Source organism: Bufo bufo, unplaced genomic scaffold (assembly GCF_905171765.1).
Source record: "Bufo bufo unplaced genomic scaffold, aBufBuf1.1, whole genome shotgun sequence".
Taxonomy (NCBI): domain Eukaryota; kingdom Metazoa; phylum Chordata; class Amphibia; order Anura; family Bufonidae; genus Bufo; species Bufo bufo.
The window spans coordinates 3,022-28,836 of record NW_024400367.1 but is presented as its reverse complement, the minus strand read 5'-3'; the positions used below and the strand labels follow the sequence as shown (position 1 = coordinate 28,836).

The 25,815-nt window shown below is 44.3% G+C and overlaps 10 non-coding genes across 10 annotated transcripts; all 10 read right to left on the bottom strand.

Moving 5' to 3' along the window:
* Window positions 1-2,281: 2,281 nt before the first annotated feature.
* On the bottom strand, window positions 2,282-2,492 carry LOC120984114. Its single transcript, XR_005775229.1, has one exon. It is a non-coding gene; the product is annotated as a small nucleolar RNA U3 (small nucleolar RNA).
* A 1,020-nt stretch (window positions 2,493-3,512) lies between these two features.
* LOC120984120 lies at window positions 3,513-3,723 on the bottom strand. The gene has a single exon (XR_005775235.1). It is a non-coding gene; the product is annotated as a small nucleolar RNA U3 (small nucleolar RNA).
* A 1,020-nt stretch (window positions 3,724-4,743) lies between these two features.
* On the bottom strand, window positions 4,744-4,954 carry LOC120984119. The gene has a single exon (XR_005775234.1). It is a non-coding gene; the product is annotated as a small nucleolar RNA U3 (small nucleolar RNA).
* A 1,020-nt stretch (window positions 4,955-5,974) lies between these two features.
* On the bottom strand, window positions 5,975-6,185 carry LOC120984115. Its single transcript, XR_005775230.1, has one exon. It is a non-coding gene; the product is annotated as a small nucleolar RNA U3 (small nucleolar RNA).
* Window positions 6,186-13,549: 7,364 nt separating this feature from the next.
* Window positions 13,550-13,760, bottom strand: LOC120984118. The gene has a single exon (XR_005775233.1). It is a non-coding gene; the product is annotated as a small nucleolar RNA U3 (small nucleolar RNA).
* A 1,019-nt stretch (window positions 13,761-14,779) lies between these two features.
* LOC120984117 lies at window positions 14,780-14,990 on the bottom strand. Its single transcript, XR_005775232.1, has one exon. It is a non-coding gene; the product is annotated as a small nucleolar RNA U3 (small nucleolar RNA).
* Window positions 14,991-16,009: 1,019 nt separating this feature from the next.
* Window positions 16,010-16,221, bottom strand: LOC120984113. Its single transcript, XR_005775228.1, has one exon. It is a non-coding gene; the product is annotated as a small nucleolar RNA U3 (small nucleolar RNA).
* Window positions 16,222-22,153: 5,932 nt separating this feature from the next.
* On the bottom strand, window positions 22,154-22,364 carry LOC120984110. The gene has a single exon (XR_005775226.1). It is a non-coding gene; the product is annotated as a small nucleolar RNA U3 (small nucleolar RNA).
* A 1,019-nt stretch (window positions 22,365-23,383) lies between these two features.
* On the bottom strand, window positions 23,384-23,594 carry LOC120984112. The gene has a single exon (XR_005775227.1). It is a non-coding gene; the product is annotated as a small nucleolar RNA U3 (small nucleolar RNA).
* A 1,019-nt stretch (window positions 23,595-24,613) lies between these two features.
* On the bottom strand, window positions 24,614-24,824 carry LOC120984116. Its single transcript, XR_005775231.1, has one exon. It is a non-coding gene; the product is annotated as a small nucleolar RNA U3 (small nucleolar RNA).
* Between the last annotated feature and the right edge of the window lie 991 nt (window positions 24,825-25,815).

Genomic DNA, 25,815 nt, shown 5'->3' with positions numbered 1-25,815 from the left:
ACACTAAAACTTTTTTTTTGCTTTTTTGTTTTTTTTGTGACCTAACTACAAAGACACAGACTAAGACAAAACGAAGACAAGTAACACTAAAACTTTTTTTGGGCTTTTTTGTTTTTTTTGTGACCTAACTACAAAGACACGGACTAAGACAAAACGAAGACAAGTAACAGTAAAACTTTTTTTTTTTTTTAACTAACTACAAAAACACGGACTAAGACCAAACTAAGACAAGTAACACTAAAACTTTTTTTTTTTCTTTTTTTTTTTTTTTAACTAACTACAAAAACACGGACTAAGACAAAACAAAGACAAGTAACACTAAAAGTTTTTTTTTTCTCCTAACTACCTACAACGGCACAAAGACAAAGACGGACGGACGGACTAGGACAAAATGAACAAACTCGGAACAGACAATAAAGACTACAAATTTACACAGAAGGACACTAAACTAAAACCCTACACTAAGCTGTTATATGAAAAGTTAACCTAAACCCTAACTATAATTGGAAATAATAAAGTTGATCCTACACTAAACCCTAAGAACTAAGCTAATTTATCCTGAAAGTACTATCTAATTCCCTATCTGTATTTAATCAATTCAAACTAACTAGTCCCTACTCTACACTGAACTTTATATAATAAACTGAGCCCTAACACTGCCTAAACTAACTTTATGACCTACCCTGCACCCTACAAACTATATAATTATTCGCTGTCCTAATCCCTATCTATCTATCTATCTATCTATCTAATAATTTTAAACTGTAATTTCGATTTATGCACAATTTCGACTGACAAATGCTCTTGCTCCTCTCACTACAACAACTAAACCCACAAAATGGAAACCGGGCGGTGTCTTTATTTATATAGTGAAGGGGCAGGCTACTAACCGATTGGTTGCTATGGATGTTGCTAAGGTGTGACAGGCCATTCCCATTGGCTATTCAAGCTAGGAGAAGGGAGGGTTCACAAATCTGCTCTGTCATTTTGGAAAAAAAAATACTATTTTATCGTTATTAACGCGTTTATTTAAAATCGCATTTCGTTTTTCATGGCCACTGCTGAAATAAATGTCCCGCCATTTATTTTTCTATAGACATTTTAGCTTATTTAATATTATGTGTAGTCTACCAACTATATCCAACACTGTTTAATAAATTGTATGTGAAGCGAATTTTAGGATTGAAAGATTCAACACGCTATACTCGATATGGGAAGATTAAAAAAAAATCAAAAATCGCCTTACACGATAATTACGTAGTTGTCATTATCGCGTAATACGATTGTTACTATATGATGGTGTTAAGCTAACTTTTGGAGAGCATTAAAAACATACAAAGATAAATCGCCTTACACGAAAATTACGTTGTTGTCATTATCGCGTAATACGATTATAACTTAAATTGAGGCAGCTGTAGAATATTTAGCCATAGTAATGTAAACCAGGTGCAAGTAGAAATAGCAATGCGATTAATTCAAATTATAATAATGGAATCTTGATTTAAGCTTAGCACTGCTATAGTCCATATTAGGCTAGAATTAACAAATAAAGAATATAGCAGTGCTATATTAAAATTGAAATTCGATTATTTTAACTTTAACTAATCTAATTGCTATTTCAACTTGAACCTGGTTTACTATGGTTGGATGGTAGAATTAGCGAATATGACGAATGTATTCGTCATATTGATCAAAACGAAGATAACGAAGTATTCTACATCTTCGTTTTAGCTACCTATTCGTCAACTTTGCTAATTCTAGCAATCAAATAGGAAAGTTGACTATAGAGACAGCTGTGTTTAATTCGCTATGCGATTATATAACTTTTTTTTATAAATATAATCATTATAATAATGAAGTATTTAACTATTCAATTTGTTAAAAAAAAAATTAAAAGTAATAAAATCGCATAGCGAATTAAACTTAGCTGTCTCTATAGTCAACTTTCCTATTTGATTGCTAGAATTAGCGAAGATGACGAATAGGTAGCTAAAACGAAGATGGAGAATATTTCGTTATCTTCGTTTTGAGGAATAAAACGAATACATTCGTTATATTCGTCATCTTCGCTAATTCTAGATATCAAACCAATGGGAAAGTAGCCTTAAGTTAAAAAATCGCAATCGCGATTATTTAAATCGCTTAATAAATCGTGATAGTATAATAATGACGAATATTCGATTTCGACGAATATTAAACGAATATTCTATCAAATATTCGCAAATTTCGTCGAAATCGAATATGGCACCTGCCGCTCATAACTATTCTTTAACTGACTAAAACCACTCTGTAAGAGCTTTCTTCTCCATCTTCTCAAAAAGAAGAGAACAGTCATCAAAAGCAGACAACCACTGCATAAAACAGTGTTATCAACTGCTTTCATGCTCACAAGAAAGCCCTAAAACTAATCATCGTGGAGCACGAGCTCAGACTCTTTCAAGCACATTTCTCCCTTCAAAGCCTATAGAAATGATCCCTGAAAGTATAGTCTTAAACCAAGAACATTGCACTGTTTGCCAAGCTTTCATCCGCAGCCTTTCAACTTAAGGTGAGCTTATGCGTAACGGTTCCAAGATGGAGTCTAGACAGATTGCCAATGAATACACTGCCACTATAAAAACTATTTATTCCTATATTTAAGGGTTAATCATAGAGTAATTGAAAAGTAGCTAAAAATAAGGAGAAATATGCAAGGGATGAATCATAAGTAGCGTAATTCTATTGCGCTAACAAATTCAAAAAAATAATCTGTTCATTTTAACAGCGGATTTAGATATAGATATGCTTTGTTATCTTTTGAGGTTTGTACTCTTTGCAAAGTGTGGAATCGTAAGGTGAACTAATTTGTCAAAATGTCAAGCTTTAGACGCAAAAGTTTTGAATTAATACAAATCTAAACACAATTTATGCCTCTGTTTAAGGCTTAATTTGTATAGTAAGTTGAAACGAGTAAACAATTGGTTTATGAAGCAAAATATTAGAGTGGATTCAAAAATACTGTCAAATAACTCCATATACAAATCCACTGCAACATTCTTATGTCTTGCGAGTAGATTTTTATTCGGATTTACCATGTTTTTCAGAGGTTTATTCCCACTGCCAAGTGAGAAATCTGGCGTGAGTCTGGGTCAAATCCGACCATGCTATAGGTGCATTTTGTGGTGGATATTTTCAATGACATTTAATAACGGTATATATGAATCTGCCCTAATGTAGAATTTCAAATACATTTTTGATTCTCTTAACTAAAACTAGATTTAGTTATATGATAAGCTAGGAACTCCTTATCTTTATGTTACCAGCAAAGTTTATGCATTAGTGTTTGCCATATTTTTACAAATCTTGTTAGACTAAACCTTTTGAGTCTGTTTTGCAATTTTTTAGATAGATGCAAAAACAAAGTGCAAAAAAAAAATGGGGAAAATCAATCATGTTCAAACTTTGACTACTGTGCATTGATTAGGTTTTGAAACCCTTTTTTTCATGCATTTCCTGTTCTTTAACTGACTAAAACCACTCTGAAAGAGCTTTCTTCTCCATCTTCTCAAAAAGAAGAGAACAGTCATCAAAAGCAGACAACCACTGCATAAAACAGAGTTATCAACTGCTTTCATGCTCACAAGAAAGCCCTAAAACTCATCATCGTGGAGCGCGAGCTCAGACTCTTTCAAGCACATTTCTCCCTTCAAAGCCTATAGAAATGATCCCTGAAAGTATAGTCTTAAACCAAGAACATTGCACTGTTTGCCAAGCTTTCATCCGCAGCCTTTCAACTTAAGGTGAGCTTATGCGTAACGGTTCCAAGATGGAGTCTAGACAGATTGCCAATGAATACACTGCCACTATAAAAACTATTTATTCCTATATTTAAGGGTTAATCATAGAGTAATTGAAAAGTAGTTAAAAATAAGGAGAAATATGCAAGGGATGAATCATAAGTAGCGTAATTCTATTGCGCTAACAAATTCAAAAAAATAATCTGTTCATTTTAACAGCGGATTTAGATATAGATATGCTTTGTTATCTTTTGAGGTTTGTACTCTTTGCAAAGTGTGGAATCGTAAGGTGAACTAATTTGTCAAAATGTCAAGCTTTAGACGCAAAAGTTTTGAATTAATACAAATCTAAACACAATTTATGCCTCTGTTTAAGGCTTAATTTGTATAGTAAGTTGAAACGAGTAAACAATTGGTTTATGAAGCAAAATATTAGAGTGGATTCAAAAATACTGTCAAATAACTCCATATACAAATCCACTGCAACATTCTTATGTCTTGCGAGTAGATTTTTATTCGGATTTACCATGTTTTTCAGAGGTTTATTCCCACTGCCAAGTGAGAAATCTGGCGTGAGTCTGGGTCAAATCCGACCATGCTATAGGTGCATTTTGTGGTGGATATTTTCAATGACATTTAATAACGGTATATATGAATCTGCCCTAATGTAGAATTTCAAATACATTTTTGATTCTCTTAACTAAAACTAGATTTAGTTATATGATAAGCTAGGAACTCCTTATCTTTATGTTACCAGCAAAGTTTATGCATTAGTGTTTGCCATATTTTTACAAATCTTGTTAGACTAAACCTTTTGAGTCTGTTTTGCAATTTTTTAGATAGATGCAAAAACAAAGTGCAAAAAAAAAATGGGGAAAATCAATCATGTTCAAACTTTGACTACTGTGCATTGATTAGGTTTTGAAACCCTTTTTTTCATGCATTTCCTGTTCTTTAACTGACTAAAACCACTCTGAAAGAGCTTTCTTCTCCATCTTCTCAAAAAGAAGAGAACAGTCATCAAAAGCAGACAACCACTGCATAAAACAGAGTTATCAACTGCTTTCATGCTCACAAGAAAGCCCTAAAACTCATCATCGTGGAGCGCGAGCTCAGACTCTTTCAAGCACATTTCTCCCTTCAAAGCCTATAGAAATGATCCCTGAAAGTATAGTCTTAAACCAAGAACATTGCACTGTTTGCCAAGCTTTCATCCGCAGCCTTTCAACTTAAGGTGAGCTTATGCGTAACGGTTCCAAGATGGAGTCTAGACAGATTGCCAATGAATACACTGCCACTATAAAAACTATTTATTCCTATATTTAAGGGTTAATCATAGAGTAATTGAAAAGTAGTTAAAAATAAGGAGAAATATGCAAGGGATGAATCATAAGTAGCGTAATTCTATTGCGCTAACAAATTCAAAAAAATAATCTGTTCATCTTAACAGCGGATTTAGATATAGATATGCTTTGTTATCTTTTGAGGTTTGTACTCTTTGCAAAGTGTGGAATCGTAAGGTGAACTAATTTGTCAAAATGTCAAGCTTTAGACGCAAAAGTTTTGAATTAATACAAATCTAAACACAATTTATGCCTCTGTTTAAGGCTTAATTTGTATAGTAAGTTGAAACGAGTAAACAATTGGTTTATGAAGCAAAATATTAGAGTGGATTCAAAAATACTGTCAAATAACTCCATATACAAATCCACTGCAACATTCTTATGTCTTGCGAGTAGATTTTTATTCGGATTTACCATGTTTTTCAGAGGTTTATTCCCACTGCCAAGTGAGAAATCTGGCGTGAGTCTGGGTCAAATCCGACCATGCTATAGGTGCATTTTGTGGTGGATATTTTCAATGACATTTAATAACGGTATATATGAATCTGCCCTAATGTAGAATTTCAAATACATTTTTGATTCTCTTAACTAAAACTAGATTTAGTTATATGATAAGCTAGGAACTCCTTATCTTTATGTTACCAGCAAAGTTTATGCATTAGTGTTTGCCATATTTTTACAAATCTTGTTAGACTAAACCTTTTGAGTCTGTTTTGCAATTTTTTAGATAGATGCAAAAACAAAGTGCAAAAAAAAATTGGGGAAAATCAATCATGTTCAAACTTTGACTACTGTGCATTGATTAGGTTTTGAAACCCTTTTTTTCATGCATTTCCTGTTCTTTAACTGACTAGAACCACTCTGAAAGAGCTTTCTTCTCCATCTTCTCAAAAAGAAGAGAACAGTCATCAAAAGCAGACAACCACTGCATAAAACAGAGTTATCAACTGCTTTCATGCTCACAAGAAAGCCCTAAAACTCATCATCGTGGAGCGCAAGCTCAGACTCTTTCAAGCACATTTCTCCCTTCAAAGCCTATAGAAACGATCCCTGAAAGTATAGTCTTAAACCAAGAACATTGCACTGTTTGCCAAGCTTTCATCCGCAGCCTTTCAACTTAAGGTGAGCTTATGCGTAACGGTTCCAAGATGGAGTCTAGACAGATTGCCAATGAATACACTGCCACTATTAAAACTATTTATTCCTATATTTAAGGGTTAGTCATAGAGTAATTGAAAAGTAGTTAAAAATAAGGAGAAATATGCAAGGGATGAATCATAAGTTGCGTAATTCTATTGCGCTAACAAATTCAAAAAAATAATCTGTTCATCTTAACAGCGGATTTAGATATAGATATGCTTTGTTATCTTTTGAGGTTTGTACTCTTTGCAAAGTGTGGAATCGTAAGGTGAACTAATTTGTCAAAATGTCAAACTTTAGACGCAAAAGTTTTGAATTAATACAAATCTAAACACAATTTATGCCTCTGTTTAAGGCTTAATTTGTATAGTAAGTTGAAACGAGTAAACAAGTGGAAGGCTGAAAAGTCAGCCTGAATTTGTGGGAGGGGCATCTTACCTTTTTAAGCTCCAGCCCCCAGCTCCTCAGGGCGCTTCTATTCACAGTCTGGATAAGGAGTCGCTTGCTCTGGTACTGCATCCGTGCACGTCGTGAGTACTTTCATCTGGTTCGTCCGTTCGTTTTCATACACAGCCGTCACGTCTTCAGGAGAGGTAATTCTGTGCAAAACAAACGTGCCACAAGGGCCCAATCAGCGACGGCACATACCTCCGGCCCCCCGAGTCGGCGTGCGTTCCAGCGTGGAACGCACGCCGATACACATTTGTCTGCCCAAAAATGTTTTTGTTTCTGCCTTCCCCCCTCTCCCTATCTGTCCCCTGTCTTTTGCATTCATCCCCTCCCGAGACAACAGGGGGGGCAGGGTCTCAACCTCGGGTCCCCCCCTCCACACGGCCTCCCCCGTCCTTACTTGGGCTTCGCTGCGGGCTGACGTGCGTTCCAGCATGGAGCGCACGCCGGAAGTCCCTCAGCCAGGCAGGGGCCTGGTCACGTAATCGGCGTGCGTTCCAGCGTGGAGCGCACGCCGGAGTGCCTCCGTCGGCCTGGCCTGGATCACATGTTCGGCGTGCGTTCCAGGGTGGAGCGCACGCCGGAAGTCCGCCGCCGGCCATGGGCCGGATCGCGTCGTCGTCGTGCGTTCCAGCTTGGAGCGCACGCCGGAGTCCTTCAGCCGGGCCTGGCCCCGGGTCGCGGGGTCGGCGTGCGTTCCGGGCTGGGGCGCACGCCGGGATCGCCGTTCAGGCCCGGGTGATGTATGCCTTGACGGCTCCGGCCTAGGTTTTCCCTGTCCCCTATGGATCCCTCCCCTCCTTTCAGGACAATCTGGTTCTGGCCTCACTATTAGGCCTACGGCCCCCAGACCGGCACCCCTGTCCTAACTGGCCACACGCGGCTAGCAGGGGTATCTAGCCCCTGGCCAACGACGGCCATGCCCACAGTCATTAAAAAATAAAAATAAAAAATTTAATAAAATGGGGGAGGATTTCTTTTCTCTCTCTGGATTGTATATATATGCGGGTGTATATGCACGTATGTGTACATGCATACGTGGGTTATGTGGATATATATGTAGATATGTGTATATATGTATGTGTATGCGTCTATATATATGTATATGTGGGTGTACATATATGTATACATGTATGTGTATACAGCTGAATCGGTGTTCTTGTCATACTCTCTCCCGCCGGGCCGCAGCGGGGGAAGGCAAGTCATCTTCGGTTCTCCTCATTCAGGGGGAGGGCTCCCGGGGTCTCGACTAGGTGGAAGGGACCTAGTTTCTGCACGGTGATCAGGGAGACCGGGGTCTCACCACGAGTAGGCCAGGTCATCAGTTACGCCATACCCACTCAGCGGTCACTAAAGCGCTTGCCACAAGTCACCTATTCGAGGAGGGCGACAGTGCCTTATGTTATGTATGAACGTCACGTTATATGCTACTGTCTCATCTACTGGTTCACCAGGCTCACACCTACTTCTGTCTCCTGGTTCACCCAGGCTCACACCTATCTCTGCCTCCTGGATCGCCCAGGCACGCACCTATCTCTGCCTCCTGGATCGCCCAGGCACGCACCTATCTCTGCCTCCTGGATCGCCCAGGCACGCACCTATCTCTGCCTCCTGGATCGCCCAGGCACGCACCTATCTCTGCCTCCTGGATCGCCCAGGCACGCACCTATCTCTGCCTCCTGGATCGCCCAGGCACGCACCTATCTCTGCCTCCTGGATCGCCCAGGCTCGCACCTATCTCTGCCTCCTGGATCGCCCAGGCACGCACCTATCTCTGCCTCCTGGATCGCCCAGGCACGCTCCTACCTCTGCCTCCTGGATCGCCCAGGCACGCTCCTACCTCTGCCTCCTGGATCGCCCAGGCACGCACCTACCTCTGCCTCCTGGATCGCCCAGGCACGCACCTACCTCTGTCTCCTGGTTCGTCCAGACTCATACCTACCTCTGTCTCCTGGTTCACCCAGTCCCGTCACCCTCCTCAGTTATGTTCTCTTTTCCTTCCGAACCTTATGATTTGCCCTCTCAGGAACGTGTCCTGATCGTTCTCTCGTACGACTTTGGGATCAAGGTCAGGTGACCCAACACATCGATTCAGGTAGTAGCCTCTAAGCCAGGTACGTTGCCCAGACCGACTCAAGCCTTCTCATAGGCACCAGTCGCACTATGTTCCGGTCTCATATAGTTATTCGGGACCATTTTTCTTTCTTTACAGGTTTAAGCATGTCACATGTTTCTGACACGGAGGACACCATGTCTCTCCCCGGAACGTCCGTCTCAGGCCAGCCGGGCAACACGTCCCTGAGAAGCTGGACGATTCCCAGGCTCATCGCGGAACTCAATAAAAGGGGCATCCCTCACCCGGCCTCTGCCCGCAAAGCAGAGCTGTACAAGCGGCTGATGACCACCCCGGGTCCGTCGGGCGTCCAGCCGGGCACCCCGGACACTCAACAGTCCTTGAGGCATCTGCAAGCCACCATTGACTCCTTGGTCGGCATGGTGACTGATGCCCAGTCCAGGGTTTCGGTACTGGAGTCCCGGGCCCCGACCCCTCCCCCCCAGGCTCCATACCCCCCGGCCGAGTCCGTGGTTCCTCAGTCGACCTCCGTAGGTACGGCCATTTTCACTCCCAGGGTGGTCCCGGCTCATTTCATCCCGGACGGCATTAAGAAGGAGATTCTGGCAGGAAAGGACGTGAACTTGGCGTCCATCCTTATCGCCTCACAGGACCTCCCTGAGAACAGGGTCATCAATTGTGGTGACATCTCCCTTGTCCCGAGGGCCAAGGACGCAAGGCTGAACCGAAAACTCACCATCCCGGAGTTTGTTTTGGCGTTCAGCCTGTTCAGGGATGTTGTGTGCTCGGCCCAGCCCACAAGAAGGGAGGAACTAGATTCCTATCTCTATCTGGTCACCGATCTGGGGCATAAGTACGGTGGCGCGTCATTCTATGATTATCACCGCTCCTTCTCTGCGAAGGCTGCGGCTGCCCTGGCTCAATTCCAGTTCGTCACCAATTGGGCAAATATAGACATGGAATTGTTCTGCCGCCACTTCGCGGGCCTCAGGGCCCCGTCCTGCTCAGGGTGTCAATCCATCTTTCATTCCGCGGACTGGTGTCCGAACGCGGTCCACCCTGTCCATGGTTAGGTCCCTGCCTGGTCCCTCAGGTCTCCAACCAGGCACCCCCGGAGTGGACAAGCTGGGGAGGCCCATCGTGTACCTGGGCAAGAGCCAGGTCTGTAATAATTACAACAGGCATGGCTGCAGCTTCAACAGTTGCAGGGCTCTCCATGTCTGCTCGCAGTGTTTCAGGGCTCACCCGCGTTCCGCCTGTCCCAAGGGGTCGGCGAAGCAGCTATGACTAGCCGACATTGACCTCGACCTCCTTGGAATCCTTCTGCGGGGCCACCCCGACAGGGGGTTTGTGCAGTTTTTGCTGTCCGGCTTCGCAGAGGGATTTCACACGGGCCTCGTTGCTCTGCCGCAGACGCCTTGGGAGGGCGGCAACCTGAGGTCGGCTTCTGAAGACCCGGCAGCGGTTGAGGAGTTGCTCCAAGCAGAGGTTGACAAAGGGTTCCTAATTGGGCCACTTGAGTCGATTCCATTTTCCTCCTGGCGCATCAATCCCATTGGCCTGGTCTCCAAAAAAAATACAAATAAAAAAAGGTTAATCTATGACCTGTCCGCGCCTCATGCCTCTGCCGTCCCCAGTCTCAACTCGCTCATCCCATCCGAGGAGTTCTCCATTAAATATTCCTCTATAGACGAGGCGATTAAAGGTATAGTAAACTCCGGCAGGGGTTCCTGGTTGGCAAAAGCGGACATCTCAGATGCCTTCAAGCTCCTCCCCATCAAACCGTACTTATGGGGTTACTACGGGCTTAGATGGGTCAACCGCTATTATTTTGCAAACAGGCTCACGTTTGGGTCGAAGAGTAGCCCTTGGTTGTTCGACCAGTTTGCCAAGGCCCTGCACTGGATCCTCGTCCACCATGGTGGATTACCAACGGTCATCCACTACCTCGATGACTTTCTGATCATCGAGGGTCCACAAGGCAGGTCGGGCAACCTGGCTACTCTTCTTCAGATTTTTTCCAGCCTACAGGTCCCGATAGCCCACGCAAAATCTGAGGGCCCCGCCCACAGGGTGACGTTCCTCGGTATCACCCTGGATTCCGTCCGGATGGAGGCCAGCCTCCCGGAGGAAAAACTGGCGAGTTGCCGTGCGGCAATTTCCCACGCCATGTCCGTGGGCTATCTGTCCAGGGTGGAGCTCCAATCCCTGCTGGGGCGTTTCAACTTTGCCTCCAGAATTATGCCCCAGGGCAGGGCTTTCACTTCCAGGTTGCTCCAGCTACTGCCTTTGGCCCCTGACCAGAACAGCATTGTCCACTTGGACAGCCATGCCAGGGCGGACTTGGCCATGTGGTCCCTGTTTTTATCCTCCTGGAACGGGATCTCCCTTTTTGTACCATCATGGGCACCATCATATCCCACCGTTTTTTCGGACGCTGCTGCGTCCCGGGGGTATGCCGCTATTTTTGGGTCCCATTGGATGGCTGGCCAGTGGCCCATAGAAATCCGGTCAGTCGCCGAAAATCTGAGTTCATCTTCCCTCCTGGAGCTCTACCCCATCGTGGCGGCAGCTCAGAGCTGGGGTCATCGCTGGGCGAACACACCGGTGATGTTCATCACCGATAACCAAGCGTTGGTGGACATCATCACAAAAGGTCGGGCTAAATCCCCCAGGATCATGTCCCTCCTGCGCAGACTAGTTTGGCTCTCCCTTACTTATAATTTCCATGTGTTCTGCAGTCATATCCCGGGGGTCGAGAACGTGGCGGCAGATGCCCTGTCCCGATTTAATTTCCCCCTCTTTTTTCAGGTGCTGCCAGGAGCGGACCCCTTGGGGTTCCCCCCTCCGGTCTTCCAGTCTCTAGTGATGGACTAGAGTCCCTCCTTGCTCACGCCAGGAACCTGGTTCAGCACTCCCTCTCCTCCAATACCATCAGGAACTATCAAGCCGGTGTCAAGGTTTACGAAGGTTTCGCCAGGTCCCACCCGCAAGGTGGCTTGGACGATGTCTCCTACACCCTGGCGTTTATAGCCCACTGTCACCGCAATCTCAGGCTATCCTTCAACACCATCAAGCTGTACCTAGCGGGGGTACAACACTGCGCAATGCTCCATAACCCGAAGGGAGGTTCCATCTTTTCAGTGCAGGCGGTAAAAGCTGCCCTTAGGGGGGTCCAGAAGTGTGGGGTCGTCCCTCCTGTCCGTAGGCAGCCTGTCTCCGGCGAGATGTTCAGGCGACTCTCGTCCGCGCTGGATGGTCTTCCTTTTGGGCACTCTCCTAGTTTGATTATCAAAGCAGCCATGTACCTCGGGTTTTACGGGTTCCTCAGGCCAGGTGAGTTCACCAGCACCTCCCCTAATAGTCAGGGGTTGCAGGTGCGACAGTTGTCCTGGGCCCATGACCATTTCGTCCTCTGGCTCCCTTCCACGAAGGTCAACCAGCTTGGTCCACCTTCGGAGGTCAGGTTTTTTAAAACCTCCAACGATTGGTGCCCAGTCATGGTCCTCTGTCAATTGCTAGCCCTGTTGCAAGATGCCTCCCCAGAGGCCCCGCTGCTTCCTTGGTGTGGGGGGCCCCTGACGTCAATCCAGTTTGTGGCCCACATCAGAACGCTGGCCTCAGGTCTCGGTTATAACCCGCTGGCCATCACAGGACACTCGCTCCGAATCGGAGCCGCGTCCTCAGCATCAAAAAACGGAGTCCCGGCGCACGTGATTAAGTGCATGGGTAGGTGGCGCTCTTCTTGCTTCACGAGATACATCCTGAACCCGCATGTTGAGATTTCCCAGGCATTTTGTAACCTTGCTCTCTGAGTGGTATTAAAGGCTTTGGTCACTACTCTGCTGTCCTCGTTTATTTTTGCCCACTACTAGGCCTACCCTCGCTCCTGGCTTCCGGCACAACACAGCCAGCTAGGTTAGGGGAAGCGCTTCACCCTCGCATCACAGTTAAGCCTCTCCCATAAGTGGAAGGCTGAAAAGTCAGCCTGAATTTGTGGGAGGGGCATCTTACCTTTTTAAGCTCCAGCCCCCAGCTCCTCAGGGCGCTTCTGTTCACAACCCCCCCCCCCCCCCCCCCCTGTTCTCAAACACTCCCCTCAGGGTACGCCCACTACTAGGCCTACCCTCGCTCCTGGCTTCCGGCACAACACAGCCAGCTAGGTTAGGGGAAGCGCTTCACCCTCGCATCACAGTTAAGCCTCTCCCATAATTGGTTTATGAAGCAAAATATTAGAGTGGATTCAAAAATACTGTCAAATAACTCCATATACAAATCCACTGCAACATTCTTATGTCTTGCGAGTAGATTTTTATTCGGATTTACCATGTTTTTCAGAGGTTTATTCCCACTGCCAAGTGAGAAATCTGGCGTGAGTCTGGGTCAAATCCGACCATGCTATAGGTGCATTTTGTGGTGGATATTTTCAATGACATTTAATAACGGTATATATGAATCTGCCCTAATGTAAAATTTCAAATACATTTTTGATTCTCTTAACTAAAACTAGATTTAGTTATATGATAAGCTAGGAACTCCTTATCTTTATGTTACCAGCAAAGTTTATGCATTAGTGTTTGCCATATTTTTACAAATCTTGTTAGACTAAACCTTTTGAGTCTGTTTTGCAATTTTTTAGATAGATGCAAAAACAAAGTGCAAAAAAAAATGGGGAAAATCAATCATGTTCAAACTTTGACTACTGTGCATTGATTAGGTTTTGAAACCCTTTTTTTCATGCATTTCCTGTTCTTTAACTGACTAAAACCACTCTGAAAGAGCTTTCTTCTCCATCTTCTCAAAAAGAAGAGAACAGTCATCAAAAGCAGACAACCACTGCATAAAACAGAGTTATCAACTGCTTTCATGCTCACAAGAAAGCCCTAAAACTCATCATCGTGGAGCGCGAGCTCAGACTCTTTCAAGCACATTTCTCCCTTCAAAGCCTATAGAAATGATCCCTGAAAGTATAGTCTTAAACCAAGAACATTGCACTGTTTGCCAAGCTTTCATCCGCAGCCTTTCAACTTAAGGTGAGCTTATGCGTAACGGTTCCAAGATGGAGTCTAGACAGATTGCCAATGAATACACTGCCACTATAAAAACTATTTATTCCTATATTTAAGGGTTAATCATAGAGTAATTGAAAAGTAGTTAAAAATAAGGAGAAATATGCAAGGGATGAATCATAAGTAGCGTAATTCTATTGCGCTAACAAATTCAAAAAAATAATCTGTTCATCTTAACAGCGGATTTAGATATAGATATGCTTTGTTATCTTTTGAGGTTTGTACTCTTTGCAAAGTGTGGAATCGTAAGGTGAACTAATTTGTCAAAATGTCAAGCTTTAGACGCAAAAGTTTTGAATTAATACAAATCTAAACACAATTTATGCCTCTGTTTAAGGCTTAATTTGTATAGTAAGTTGAAACGAGTAAACAATTGGTTTATGAAGCAAAATATTAGAGTGGATTCAAAAATACTGTCAAATAACTCCATATACAAATCCACTGCAACATTCTTATGTCTTGCGAGTAGATTTTTATTCGGATTTACCATGTTTTTCAGAGGTTTATTCCCACTGCCAAGTGAGAAATCTGGCGTGAGTCTGGGTCAAATCCGACCATGCTATAGGTGCATTTTGTGGTGGATATTTTCAATGACATTTAATAACGGTATATATGAATCTGCCCTAATGTAGAATTTCAAATACATTTTTGATTCTCTTAACTAAAACTAGATTTAGTTATATGATAAGCTAGGAACTCCTTATCTTTATGTTACCAGCAAAGTTTATGCATTAGTGTTTGCCATATTTTTACAAATCTTGTTAGACTAAACCTTTTGAGTCTGTTTTGCAATTTTTTAGATAGATGCAAAAACAAAGTGCAAAAAAAAATGGGGAAAATCAATCATGTTCAAACTTTGACTACTGTGCATTGATTAGGTTTTGAAACCCTTTTTTTCATGCATTTCCTGTTCTTTAACTGACTAAAACCACTCTGAAAGAGCTTTCTTCTCCATCTTCTCAAAAAGAAGAGAACAGTCATCAAAAGCAGACAACCACTGCATAAAACAGAGTTATCAACTGCTTTCATGCTCACAAGAAAGCCCTAAAACTCATCATCGTGGAGCGCGAGCTCAGACTCTTTCAAGCACATTTCTCCCTTCAAAGCCTATAGAAATGATCCCTGAAAGTATAGTCTTAAACCAAGAACATTGCACTGTTTGCCAAGCTTTCATCCGCAGCCTTTCAACTTAAGGTGAGCTTATGCGTAACGGTTCCAAGATGGAGTCTAGACAGATTGCCAATGAATACACTGCCACTATAAAAACTATTTATTCCTATATTTAAGGGTTAATCATAGAGTAATTGAAAAGTAGTTAAAAATAAGGAGAAATATGCAAGGGATGAATCATAAGTAGCGTAATTCTATTGCGCTAACAAATTCAAAAAAATAATCTGTTCATTTTAACAGCGGATTTAGATATAGATATGCTTTGTTATCTTTTGAGGTTTGTACTCTTTGCAAAGTGTGGAATCGTAAGGTGAACTAATTTGTCAAAATGTCAAGCTTTAGACGCAAAAGTTTTGAATTAATACAAATCTAAACACAATTTATGCCTCTGTTTAAGGCTTAATTTGTATAGTAAGTTGAAACGAGTAAACAATTGGTTTATGAAGCAAAATATTAGAGTGGATTCAAAAATACTGTCAAATAACTCCATATACAAATCCACTGCAACATTCTTATGTCTTGCGAGTAGATTTTTATTCGGATTTACCATGTTTTTCAGAGGTTTATTCCCACTGCCAAGTGAGAAATCTGGCGTGAGTCTGGGTCAAATCCGACCATGCTATAGGTGCATTTTGTGGTGGATATTTTCAATGACATTTAATAACGGTATATATGAATCTGCCCTAATGTAGAATTTCAAATACATTTTTGATTCTCTTAACTAAAACTAGATTTAGTTATATGATAAGCTAGGAACTCCTTATCTTTATGTTACCAGCAAAGTTTATGCATTAGTGTTTGCCATATTTTTACAAATCTTGTTAGACTAAACCTTTTGAGTCTGTTTTGCAATTTTTTAGATAGATGCAAAAACAAAGTGCAAAAAAAAATGGGGAAAATCAATCATGTTCAAACTTTGACTACTGTGCATTGATTAGGTTTTGAAACCCTTTTTTTCATGCATTTCCTGTTCTTTAACTGACTAAAACCACTCTGAAAGAGCTTTCTTCTCCATCTTCTCAAAAAGAAGAGAACAGTCATCAAAAGCAGACAACCACTGCATAAAACAGAGTTATCAACTGCTTTCATGCTCACAAGAAAGCCCTAAAACTCATCATCGTGGAGCGCGAGCTCAGACTCTTTCAAGCACGTTTTTTCCCTTCAAAGCCTATAGAAATGATCCCTAAAAGTATAGTCTTAAACCAAGAACATTGCACTGTTTGCCAAGCTTTCATCCGCAGCCTTTCAACTTAAGGTGAGCTTATGCGTAACGGTTCCAAGATGGAGTCTAGACAGATTGCCAATGAATACACTGCCACTATTAAAACTATTTATTCCTATATTTAAGGGTTAGTCATAGAGTAATTGAAAAGTAGTTAAAAATAAGGAGAAATATGCAAGGGATGAATCATAAGTAGCGTAATTCTATTGCGCTAACAAATTCAAAAAAATAATCTGTTCATCTTAACAGCGGATTTAGATATAGATATGCTTTGTTATCTTTTGAGGTTTGTACTCTTTGCAAAGTGTGGAATCGTAAGGTGAACTAATTTGTCAAAATGTCAAACTTTAGACGCAAAAGTTTTGAATTAATACAAATCTAAACACAATTTATGCCTCTGTTTAAGGCTTAATTTGTATAGTAAGTTGAAACGAGTAAACAAGTGGAAGGCTGAAAAGTCAGCCTGAATTTGTGGGAGGGGCATCTTACCTTTTTAAGCTCCAGCCCCCAGCTCCTCAGGGCGCTTCTATTCACAGTCTGGATAAGGAGTCGCTTGCTCTGGTACTGCATCCGTGCACGTCGTGAGTACTTTCCTATCTCTGCCTCCTGGATCGCCCAGGCACGCACCTATCTCTGCCTCCTGGATCGCCCAGGCACGCACCTATCTCTGCCTCCTGGATCGCCCAGGCACGCACCTATCTCTGCCTCCTGGATCGCCCAGGCACGCACCTATCTCTGCCTCCTGGATCGCCCAGGCACGCACCTATCTCTGCCTCCTGGATCGCCCAGGCTCGCACCTATCTCTGCCTCCTGGATCGCCCAGGCACGCACCTATCTCTGCCTCCTGGATCGCCCAGGCACGCTCCTACCTCTGCCTCCTGGATCGCCCAGGCACGCTCCTACCTCTGCCTCCTGGATCGCCCAGGCACGCACCTACCTCTGCCTCCTGGATCGCCCAGGCACGCACCTACCTCTGTCTCCTGGTTCGTCCAGACTCATACCTACCTCTGTCTCCTGGTTCACCCAGTCCCGTCACCCTCCTCAGTTATGTTCTCTTTTCCTTCCGAACCTTATGATTTGCCCTCTCAGGAACGTGTCCTGATCGTTCTCTCGTACGACTTTGGGATCAAGGTCAGGTGACCCAACACATCGATTCAGGTAGTAGCCTCTAAGCCAGGTACGTTGCCCAGACCGACTCAAGCCTTCTCATAGGCACCAGTCGCACTATGTTCCGGTCTCATATAGTTATTCGGGACCATTTTTCTTTCTTTACAGGTTTAAGCATGTCACATGTTTCTGACACGGAGGACACCATGTCTCTCCCCGGAACGTCCGTCTCAGGCCAGCCGGGCAACACGTCCCTGAGAAGCTGGACGATTCCCAGGCTCATCGCGGAACTCAATAAAAGGGGCATCCCTCACCCGGCCTCTGCCCGCAAAGCAGAGCTGTACAAGCGGCTGATGACCACCCCGGGTCCGTCGGGCGTCCAGCCGGGCACCCCGGACACTTAACAGTCCTTGAGGCATCTGCAAGCCACCATTGACTCCTTGGTCGGCATGGTGACTGATGCCCAGTCCAGGGTTTCGGTACTGGAGTCCCGGGCCCCGACCCCTCCCCCCCAGGCTCCATACCCCCCGGCCGAGTCCGTGGTTCCTCAGTCGACCTCCGTAGGTACGGCCATTTTCACTCCCAGGGTGGTCCCGGCTCATTTCATCCCGGACGGCATTAAGAAGGAGATTCTGGCAGGAAAGGACGTGAACTTGGCGTCCATCCTTATCGCCTCACAGGACCTCCCTGAGAACAGGGTCATCAATTGTGGTGACATCTCCCTTGTCCCGAGGGCCAAGGACGCAAGGCTGAACCGAAAACTCACCATCCCGGAGTTTGTTTTGGCGTTCAGCCTGTTCAGGGATGTTGTGTGCTCGGCCCAGCCCACAAGAAGGGAGGAACTAGATTCCTATCTCTATCTGGTCACCGATCTGGGGCATAAGTACGGTGGCGCGTCATTCTATGATTATCACCGCTCCTTCTCTGCGAAGGCTGCGGCTGCCCTGGCTCAATTCCAGTTCGTCACCAATTGGGCAAATATAGACATGGAATTGTTCTGCCGCCACTTCGCGGGCCTCAGGGCCCCGTCCTGCTCAGGGTGTCAATCCATCTTTCATTCCGCGGACTGGTGTCCGAACGCGGTCCACCCTGTCCATGGTTAGGTCCCTGCCTGGTCCCTCAGGTCTCCAACCAGGCACCCCCGGAGTGGACAAGCTGGGGAGGCCCATCGTGTACCTGGGCAAGAGCCAGGTCTGTAATAATTACAACAGGCATGGCTGCAGCTTCAACAGTTGCAGGGCTCTCCATGTCTGCTCGCAGTGTTTCAGGGCTCACCCGCGTTCCGCCTGTCCCAAGGGGTCGGCGAAGCAGCTATGACTAGCCGACATTGACCTCGACCTCCTTGGAATCCTTCTGCGGGGCCACCCCGACAGGGGGTTTGTGCAGTTTTTGCTGTCCGGCTTCGCAGAGGGATTTCACACGGGCCTCGTTGCTCTGCCGCAGACGCCTTGGGAGGGCGGCAACCTGAGGTCGGCTTCTGAAGACCCGGCAGCGGTTGAGGAGTTGCTCCAAGCAGAGGTTGACAAAGGGTTCCTAATTGGGCCACTTGAGTCGATTCCATTTTCCTCCTGGCGCATCAATCCCATTGGCCTGGTCTCCAAAAAAAATACAAATAAAAAAAGGTTAATCTATGACCTGTCCGCGCCTCATGCCTCTGCCGTCCCCAGTCTCAACTCGCTCATCCCATCCGAGGAGTTCTCCATTAAATATTCCTCTATAGACGAGGCGATTAAAGGTATAGTAAACTCCGGCAGGGGTTCCTGGTTGGCAAAAGCGGACATCTCAGATGCCTTCAAGCTCCTCCCCATCAAACCGTACTTATGGGGTTACTACGGGCTTAGATGGGTCAACCGCTATTATTTTGCAAACAGGCTCACGTTTGGGTCGAAGAGTAGCCCTTGGTTGTTCGACCAGTTTGCCAAGGCCCTGCACTGGATCCTCGTCCACCATGGTGGATTACCAACGGTCATCCACTACCTCGATGACTTTCTGATCATCGAGGGTCCACAAGGCAGGTCGGGCAACCTGGCTACTCTTCTTCAGATTTTTTCCAGCCTACAGGTCCCGATAGCCCACGCAAAATCTGAGGGCCCCGCCCACAGGGTGACGTTCCTCGGTATCACCCTGGATTCCGTCCGGATGGAGGCCAGCCTCCCGGAGGAAAAACTGGCGAGTTGCCGTGCGGCAATTTCCCACGCCATGTCCGTGGGCTATCTGTCCAGGGTGGAGCTCCAATCCCTGCTGGGGCGTTTCAACTTTGCCTCCAGAATTATGCCCCAGGGCAGGGCTTTCACTTCCAGGTTGCTCCAGCTACTGCCTTTGGCCCCTGACCAGAACAGCATTGTCCACTTGGACAGCCATGCCAGGGCGGACTTGGCCATGTGGTCCCTGTTTTTATCCTCCTGGAACGGGATCTCCCTTTTTGTACCATCATGGGCACCATCATATCCCACCGTTTTTTCGGACGCTGCTGCGTCCCGGGGGTATGCCGCTATTTTTGGGTCCCATTGGATGGCTGGCCAGTGGCCCATAGAAATCCGGTCAGTCGCCGAAAATCTGAGTTCATCTTCCCTCCTGGAGCTCTACCCCATCGTGGCGGCAGCTCAGAGCTGGGGTCATCGCTGGGCGAACACACCGGTGATGTTCATCACCGATAACCAAGCGTTGGTGGACATCATCACAAAAGGTCGGGCTAAATCCCCCAGGATCATGTCCCTCCTGCGCAGACTAGTTTGGCTCTCCCTTACTTATAATTTCCATGTGTTCTGCAGTCATATCCCGGGGGTCGAGAACGTGGCGGCAGATGCCCTGTCCCGATTTAATTTCCCCCTCTTTTTTCAGGTGCTGCCAGGAGCGGACCCCTTGGGGTTCCCCCCTCCGGTCTTCCAGTCTCTAGTGATGGACTAGAGTCCCTCCTTGCTCACGCCAGGAACCTGGTTCAGCACTCCCTCTCCTCCAATACCATCAGGAACTATCAAGCCGGTGTCAAGGTTTACGAAGGTTTCGCCAGGTCCCACCCGCAAGGTGGCTTGGACGATGTCTCCTACACCCTGGCGTTTATAGCCCACTGTCACCGCAATCTCAGGCTATCCTTCAACACCATCAAGCTGTACCTAGCGGGGGTACAACACTGCGCAATGCTCCATAACCCGAAGGGAGGTTCCATCTTTTCAGTGCAGGCGGTAAAAGCTGCCCTTAGGGGGGTCCAGAAGTGTGGGGTCGTCCCTCCTGTCCGTAGGCAGCCTGTCTCCGGCGAGATGTTCAGGCGACTCTCGTCCGCGCTGGATGGTCTTCCTTTTGGGCACTCTCCTAGTTTGATTATCAAAGCAGCCATGTACCTCGGGTTTTACGGGTTCCTCAGGCCAGGTGAGTTCACCAGCACCTCCCCTAATAGTCAGGGGTTGCAGGTGCGACAGTTGTCCTGGGCCCATGACCATTTCGTCCTCTGGCTCCCTTCCACGAAGGTCAACCAGCTTGGTCCACCTTCGGAGGTCAGGTTTTTTAAAACCTCCAACGATTGGTGCCCAGTCATGGTCCTCTGTCAATTGCTAGCCCTGTTGCAAGATGCCTCCCCAGAGGCCCCGCTGCTTCCTTGGTGTGGGGGGCCCCTGACGTCAATCCAGTTTGTGGCCCACATCAGAACGCTGGCCTCAGGTCTCGGTTATAACCCGCTGGCCATCACAGGACACTCGCTCCGAATCGGAGCCGCGTCCTCAGCATCAAAAAACGGAGTCCCGGCGCACGTGATTAAGTGCATGGGTAGGTGGCGCTCTTCTTGCTTCACGAGATACATCCTGAACCCGCATGTTGAGATTTCCCAGGCATTTTGTAACCTTGCTCTCTGAGTGGTATTAAAGGCTTTGGTCACTACTCTGCTGTCCTCGTTTATTTTTGCCCACTACTAGGCCTACCCTCGCTCCTGGCTTCCGGCACAACACAGCCAGCTAGGTTAGGGGAAGCGCTTCACCCTCGCATCACAGTTAAGCCTCTCCCATAAGTGGAAGGCTGAAAAGTCAGCCTGAATTTGTGGGAGGGGCATCTTACCTTTTTAAGCTCCAGCCCCCAGCTCCTCAGGGCGCTTCTGTTCACAACCCCCCCCCCCCCCCCCCCCCCCCCTGTTCTCAAACACTCCCCTCAGGGTACGCCCACTACTAGGCCTACCCTCGCTCCTGGCTTCCGGCACAACACAGCCAGCTAGGTTAGGGGAAGCGCTTCACCCTCGCATCACAGTTAAGCCTCTCCCATAATTGGTTTATGAAGCAAAATATTAGAGTGGATTCAAAAATACTGTCAAATAACTCCATATACAAATCCACTGCAACATTCTTATGTCTTGCGAGTAGATTTTTATTCGGATTTACCATGTTTTTCAGAGGTTTATTCCCACTGCCAAGTGAGAAATCTGGCGTGAGTCTGGGTCAAATCCGACCATGCTATAGGTGCATTTTGTGGTGGATATTTTCAATGACATTTAATAACGGTATATATGAATCTGCCCTAATGTAGAATTTCAAATACATTTTTGATTCTCTTAACTAAAACTAGATTTAGTTATATGATAAGCTAGGAACTCCTTATCTTTATGTTACCAGCAAAGTTTATGCATTAGTGTTTGCCATATTTTTACAAATCTTGTTAGACTAAACCTTTTGAGTCTGTTTTGCAATTTTTTAGATAGATGCAAAAACAAAGTGCAAAAAAAAAATGGGGAAAATCAATCATGTTCAAACTTTGACTACTGTGCATTGATTAGGTTTTGAAACCCTTTTTTTCATGCATTTCCTGTTCTTTAACTGACTAAAACCACTCTGAAAGAGCTTTCTTCTCCATCTTCTCAAAAAGAAGAGAACAGTCATCAAAAGCAGACAACCACTGCATAAAACAGAGTTATCAACTGCTTTCATGCTCACAAGAAAGCCCTAAAACTCATCATCGTGGAGCGCGAGCTCAGACTCTTTCAAGCACATTTCTCCCTTCAAAGCCTATAGAAATGATCCCTGAAAGTATAGTCTTAAACCAAGAACATTGCACTGTTTGCCAAGCTTTCATCCGCAGCCTTTCAACTTAAGGTGAGCTTATGCGTAACGGTTCCAAGATGGAGTCTAGACAGATTGCCAATGAATACACTGCCACTATTAAAACTATTTATTCCTATATTTAAGGGTTAATCATAGAGTAATTGAAAAGTAGTTAAAAATAAGGAGAAATATGCAAGGGATGAATCATAAGTAGCGTAATTCTATTGCGCTAACAAATTCAAAAAATTAATCTGTTCATCTTAACAGCGGATTTAGATATAGATATGCTTTGTTATCTTTTGAGGTTTGTACTCTTTGCAAAGTGTGGAATCGTAAGGTGAACTAATTTGTCAAAATGTCAAGCTTTAGACGCAAAAGTTTTGAATTAATACAAATCTAAACACAATTTATGCCTCTGTTTAAGGCTTAATTTGTATAGTAAGTTGAAACGAGTAAACAATTGGTTTATGAAGCAAAATATTAGAGTGGATTCAAAAATACTGTCAAATAACTCCATATACAAATCCACTGCAACATTCTTATGTCTTGCGAGTAGATTTTTATTCGGATTTACCATGTTTTTCAGAGGTTTATTCCCACTGCCAAGTGAGAAATCTGGGGTGAGTCTGGGTCAAATCCGACCATGCTATAGGTGCATTTTGTGGTGGATATTTTCAATGACATTTAATAACGGTATATATGAATCTGCCCTAATGTAGAATTTCAAATACATTTTTGATTCTCTTAACTAAAACTAGATTTAGTTATATGATAAGCTAGGAACTCCTTATCTTTATGTTACCAGCAAAGTTTATGCATTAGTGTTTGCCATATTTTTACAAATCTTGTTAGACTAAACCTTTTGAGTCTGTTTTGCAATTTTTTAGATAGATGCAAAAACAAAGTGCAAAAAAAAATGGGGAAAATCAATCATGTTCAAACTTTGACTACTGTGCATTGATTAGGTTTTGAAACCCTTTTTTTCATGCATTTCCTGTTCTTTAACTGACTAAAACCACTCTGAAAGAGCTTTCTTCTCCATCTTCTCAAAAAGAAGAGAACAGTCATCAAAAGCAGACAACCACTGCATAAAACAGAGTTATCAACTGCTTTCATGCTCACAAGAAAGCCCTAAAACTCATCATCGTGGAGCGCGAGCTCAGACTCTTTCAAGCACGTTTCTCCCTTCAAAGCCTATAGAAATGATCCCTAAAAGTATAGTCTTAAACCAAGAACATTGCACTGTTTGCCAAGCTTTCATCCGCAGCCTTTCAACTTAAGGTGAGCTTATGCGTAACGGTTCCAAGATGGAGTCTAGACAGATTGCCAATGAATACACTGCCACTATAAAAACTATTTATTCCTATATTTAAGGGTTAATCATAGAGTAATTGAAAAGTAGTTAAAAATAAGGAGAAATATGCAAGGGATGAATCATAAGTAGCGTAATTCTATTGCGCTAACAAATTCAAAAAAATAATCTGTTCATTTTAACAGCGGATTTAGATATAGATATGCTTTGTTATCTTTTGAGGTTTGTACTCTTTGCAAAGTGTGGAATCGTAAGGTGAACTAATTTGTCAAAATGTCAAACTTTAGACGCAAAAGTTTTGAATTAATACAAATCTAAACACAATTTATGCCTCTGTTTAAGGCTTAATTTGTATAGTAAGTTGAAACGAGTAAACAATTGGTTTATGAAGCAAAATATTAGAGTGGATTCAAAAATACTGTCAAATAACTCCATATACAAATCCACTGCAACATTCTTATGTCTTGCGAGTAGATTTTTATTCGGATTTACCATGTTTTTCAGAGGTTTATTCCCACTGCCAAGTGAGAAATCTGGCGTGAGTCTGGGTCAAATCCGACCATGCTATAGGTGCATTTTGTGGTGGATATTTTCAATGACATTTAATAACGGTATATATGAATCTGCCCTAATGTAAAATTTCAAATACATTTTTGATTCTCTTAACTAAAACTAGATTTAGTTATATGATAAGCTAGGAACTCCTTATCTTTATGTTACCAGCAAAGTTTATGCATTAGTGTTTGCCATATTTTTACAAATCTTGTTAGACTAAACCTTTTGAGTCTGTTTTGCAATTTTTTAGATAGATGCAAAAACAAAGTGCAAAAAAAAAATGGGAAAATCAATCATGTTCAAACTTTGACTACTGTGCATTGATTAGGTTTTGAAACCCTTTTTTTCATGCATTTCCTGTTCTTTAACTGACTAAAACCACTCTGAAAGAGCTTTCTTCTCCATCTTCTCAAAAAGAAGAGAACAGTCATCAAAAGCAGACAACCACTGCATAAAACAGAGTTATCAACTGCTTTCATGCTCACAAGAAAGCCCTAAAACTCATCATCGTGGAGCACGAGCTCAGACTCTTTCAAGCACATTTCTCCCCTCAAAGCATATAGAAATGATCCCTGAAAGTATAGTCTTAAACCAAGAACATTGCACTGTTTGCCAAGCTTTCATCCGCAGCCTTTCAACTTAAGGTGAGCTTATGCGTAACGGTTCCAAGATGGAGTCTAGACAGATTGCCAATGAATACACTGCCACTATTAAAACTATTTATTCCTATATTTAAGGGTTAATCACAGAGTAATTGAAAAGTAGTTAAAAATAAGGAGAAATATGCAAGGGATGAATCATAAGTAGCGTAATTCTATTGCGCTAACAAATTCAAAAAATTAATCTGTTTATCTTAACAGCGGATTTAGATATAGATATGCTTTGTTATCTTTTGAGGTTTGTACTCTTTGCAAAGTGTGGAATCGTAAGGTGAACTAATTTGTCAAAATGTCAAACTTTAGACGCAAAAGTTTTGAATTAATACAAATCTAAACACAATTTATGCCTCTGTTTAAGGCTTAATTTGTATAGTAAGTTGAAACGAGTAAACAATTGGAAGGCTGAAAAGTCAGCCTGAATTTGTGGGAGGGGCATCTTACCTTTTTAAGCTCCAGCCCCCAGCTCCTCAGGGCGCTTCTATTCACAGTCTGGATAAGGAGTCGCTTGCTCTGGTACTGCATCCGTGCACGTCGTGAGTACTTTCCTATCTCTGCCTCCTGGATCGCCCAGGCACGCACCTATCTCTGCCTCCTGGATCGCCCAGGCACGCACCTATCTCTGCCTCCTGGATCGCCCAGGCACGCACCTATCTCTGCCTCCTGGATCGCCAGGCACGCACCTATCTCTGCCTCCTGGATCGCCCAGGCACGCACCTATCTCTGCCTCCTGGATCGCCCAGGCTCGCACCTATCTCTGCCTCCTGGATCGCCCAGGCACGCACCTATCTCTGCCTCCTGGATCGCCCAGGCACGCTCCTACCTCTGCCTCCTGGATCGCCCAGGCACGCTCCTACCTCTGCCTCCTGGATCGCCCAGGCACGCACCTACCTCTGCCTCCTGGATCGCCCAGGCACGCACCT